Genomic DNA, 4473 nt, shown 5'->3' with positions numbered 1-4473 from the left:
CTTTTTAAGCCATTCCTGGAGTTTGAGCACCTGCTGTGTCACCTGCGTGTCTGGACAAATATACAGACACGACTGAGGGCTGGAGTTGTCCAAAATGTTTTGGTATCCTGAAGCATTCAAAGTTCCTTTCACTGGAACTAAGGGGCCAAGCCCAGCTCCTGAAAAACAACCCCACATAATTCCTCCTCCACCAAATTTCACAGTCGGCACAATGCAGTCTGAAATGTACCGTTCTCTTGGCAACCTCCAAACCCAGACTCGAATTATGGTGTGGGGTTGTTTCTCCATCTATTGTATCATGGGGCAATCAATATTGTTGTTGGCAGTGAGTGATTATAATTTATCAGTGAAGGCTGAGACATTTGACCTCAGAGCTGTGCTAGACTTAAGTTTGGAGTGGAAACGTGGAGAAGAACACATTTGTACCGCTCCATCTTCCTTTATGCAATTATTTTTTCCCATTGCTGCTTGATGTGTCATCTTTCACACAGGCCATCAGAATATAAAGTTAAATGTGATTTAAAGTAAGGGTAGGGAAGAAGCCCCTTTAAAGGATTACCCGTAGAAGTCCTGCCATCAGTCATTTTTAATAGACATCTTTGAGAGGGTAGTGGTATATTCATTTGCAGCGATGCTGCCCTGGGAGATCTGGGGGAGGAGTGGGATCAGCTGACAGTCAAACCTCAGAGGAAGCTGACGCTTGTGTTCAAACCCAGCATTGATTTTTCTTTAACTACATATAAAATTAAAGTAAAGAAAGGACATTGTCTAAAATGAGAGAGATCAGTGGTATTGTTGGAGGTACTTTTGAAAACTATTGTAAATTTTTTAAAATGGAAAAGGAAAGAAATATATTTAGTTTTCATGCCACAATCCAAAGTTTTACTGCATCCATCCGGGGGATTGAATATGTAAATTATAGGTTTAGTGATCATTTTTATAGGATGACTGGAGCAGTCAAATATAAGGGGATAATTCATGACAGCATGGGAACCATATTTCTGCTGCACAGTGCCTGGCCATGCTGGGGTTTTTTTTTCTCCATTCTGTTTGTATTTTTTGGCCTCCTAAAGTTGGCCTTGCCACACATGCATCACTCATTTGACGGACTGACATTATAAATATCTGACCCTGATGCCTGGGATAGTAAAATCACAGCTTTAATTGAGAGATTGGCTGCATCCATCTCAGGCTTTTCACACATTTCTGAGGGTTCTTGACCCTTTGTTGACTTCTCCTCATCGCGCTCTGTTTATTTGACACCAGATGCTTCACTCACTCATAGACACATGCATACACGTGCACTCTAATACACTGACACACTACCACCACATTTGCCCCTCCCAAAAACCCATTGAGTCAACCTTTCACCCACCCCCAATTTGGAAGCACACAGCAACAAATGCTGAAATTAAAGCGAGACATTGACGCATATATTAGCATGCATTAGCCGCTTCTCCCTGCCCACTTAACATGCAAATCTCCCAGCTCCGTCGCCTCGCAGCTTCTGCCACACATTCATTTGCTGAATTATAATTATACTAATCTTGCATAATTGATAAAAAGTTGAAGGCCCTCTGTTTTTATCCCTTCCTCTACTGTGGTTGCAAAAGTTTAATATTGCTGTTGTTTGTTTTTGTTTGGTAATGTAATACACCCACACACCTCCCCATCCACGGGGAAGAGATGAGAACATACAAAGATCATCTCCAATTCTTTGCGTTATAAGACAACGCTTATCAAAGAACTGTGCCGTGTCTTATTGAGCACATTTGACTTTGTTACTTAATGCAATATAATAGAAAGGCTTCATGTTTTTGTCACCAGCAAAATTAGTAAAAAGACAGGATGCTTTATTAAAAAAAAAATTTGAAGTCAATACTGCTGTAACACAGCTTTACTTTATGAAACTTAAACTAGTAGTCAGGTGTTTCACTGAAACATGAACAGACAAGATTACTTTGAAAGTGAATTTTAAAAACACAGTTTTCTATTAAAATAATCTTTACAAAAAATATAAAAAGCTAGCAAAAGTTACAGAAAAATGACATCATGGAAACGACCTGCATATCTATGACTGGCCTGCCTGCTGTCCAGATTTGTTTTTGTTATTGAAAAAGTCTGCCTGGTAAATCAGGAGACAGACTTTCAGACAGTGGTGACTTTAGTCTGTTGAGCAGCTCAGCTTTTTCTTTTTCTTTTTACACAGCAAGAATGAGCTACATTTCAACATGAAAAACTAAATTTAGAACACAGTTTCTAAAACTGTGTTAGTGCATTTTATAAAACTGGTGTGATTCACCACAAAACCTTTGACCCTCCTAACGTTATATTATGTGTAGTATTAATCACTTTCTAAAGTTTATGTTCAACACAATACAAAGTATTACAAAGTGTAAGAAGGGTTCTTGGTGATCATAAAAAAATCCACACCTGATGTATATAAAGTCATTTCTGATTCTTGTGACAACATATTCACATTACTTTAACTAATATATGGTTGGTGAGCATTTTCAACTTTGGTAGCGCCTACATTTCACAGACGTACTTTAAACAAACACAACATAGACCCTGGTGCTAAACCTTGGGATAATTTTTCACCCTTCACCGCAGGTATGGTGGAGAAAACATCATGTCAGGGCCAGAATAACAGGAAACGCCAAGCACTGACAAGAAGAAGCTGTTGCCATATTTTGACAAGTTTATCAATCATGGTTAAGCTGACCATGTTATTTGGTCACTAGGGAAAGCTGAACAATCAAAGCCAAATAATAACCAGAGCCAAATATTAGGTAACATCTTCGTGTTTGTGTCTGACCATAGAATAACAGCCGGATGGTATCCATCCATCCATCCATCCATCCATCTTCAACCGCTCATCCAGGGCCGGGTTGCGGGGGCAGCAGTCTGAGCAGGGACACCCAGACTTCCCTCTCCCTCGACACTTCCTCCAGTTGTTCTGTGCGGACCCCAAGGCGTTCCCAGGCCAGCCGAGCGACGTAGTCGCTCCAGCGTGTCCTAGGTCTTCCCCTAGGTCTCTTCCCAGAGGGACGGCACCCGAGCACCTCCCGAGGGAGGCGTCCGGGGGGCATGCGATGTAAATGCCCAAGCCACCTCAGCTGACTCCTCTCGATGTGGAGGAGCAGCGGCTATACTTCTAGCTCCTCCCGCGTGACAGAGCTCCTCACCCTATCTCTAAGGGAGCGCTCTGCCACCCTGCGGAGAAAGCTCATTTCAGCCGCTTGAATCCTTGATCTCGTTCTTTCGGTCATGACCCACAACTCATGACCATAGGTGAGGGTAGGAACGTAGATTGACCGGTAAATTGAGAGCTTCGCTTTTCGGCTCAGCTCCTTCTTCACCACAACGGACCGATACAGCAGCCCCGATCCGCCTGTCAATCTCACGCTCGATTCTACCCTCACTCGTGAACAAGACCCCCAGATATTTGAACTCCTCCACCTGAGGCAGGACTTCATCCCCGACCCGAAGGGTGCATACCACCTTTTTCCGGTCGAGAACCATGGCCTCGGACTTAGAGGTGCTAATTTTCATCCCAGCTGCGTTACACTCTACTGCAAACCGCCCCAGTGCATGCTGCAGGTCCTGGTTCGAAGAAGCCAACAACACCACATCATCTGCAAAAAGCAGAGATGAAATCCGGTGGCTACCGAACTGGACCCCACCCGACACCTGGCTGCGCCTAGAAATTCTGTCCATGAAAATAATGAACAGAACCGGTGACAAAGGGCAGCCCTGCCGTAGTCCCACATGCACCGGGAACAGGTCCGACTTACTGCCGGCAATGCGAACCAAGCTCCTACTCCGATCGTACAGGGACTGGACAGCCCTTAAAAGAGGGCCCCCAACCCCATACTCTCGAAGCACCCCCCACAGGATACCACGAGGGACACGATCGAAAGCCTTTTCCAAGTCCACAAAACACATGTGGACCGGTTGGGCAAACTCCCATGAACCCTCAAGCACCCTCTGAAGGGTATAGAGCTGGTCCAGTGTTCCACGACCAGGACGAAAACCGCATTGTTCCTCTTGAATCCGAGGTTCGACTATCGGCCGGATTTTCCTCTCCAGTACTCTGGAATAGACTTTTCCCGGGAGGCTGAGGAGTGTGATCCCCCGATAGTTGGAACACACCCTCCGGTCCCCTTTTTTGAAAAGAGGTACCACCACCCCGGTCTGCCAGTCCAGAGGTACTGTCCCCGACTGCCACGCGATGCTGTAGAGGCGTGTCAGCCAAGACAACCCCACAACATCCAGAGACTTAAGATACTCAGGGCGTATCTCATCCACCCCCGGCGCCTTTCCACCGAGCAGCTTTTTGACTGCCTCGGTGACCTCAGCGCAGGAGATTGGAGGATCAGCTGCTGAGTCCTCAGCTTCAGCTCCCCCCTCGGAAGACGTGTCAACGGGATTGAGGAGCTCCTCGAAATATTCCTTCCCCCCCCCGACGAC

Source organism: Cynoglossus semilaevis, chromosome W (genome assembly GCF_000523025.1).
Source record: "Cynoglossus semilaevis isolate Cse_v1.0 chromosome W, Cse_v1.0, whole genome shotgun sequence".
NCBI lineage: Eukaryota > Metazoa > Chordata > Actinopteri > Pleuronectiformes > Cynoglossidae > Cynoglossus > Cynoglossus semilaevis.
The sequence above is the reverse complement of the archived record's forward strand: the minus strand, read 5'-3'. Positions refer to the sequence as shown.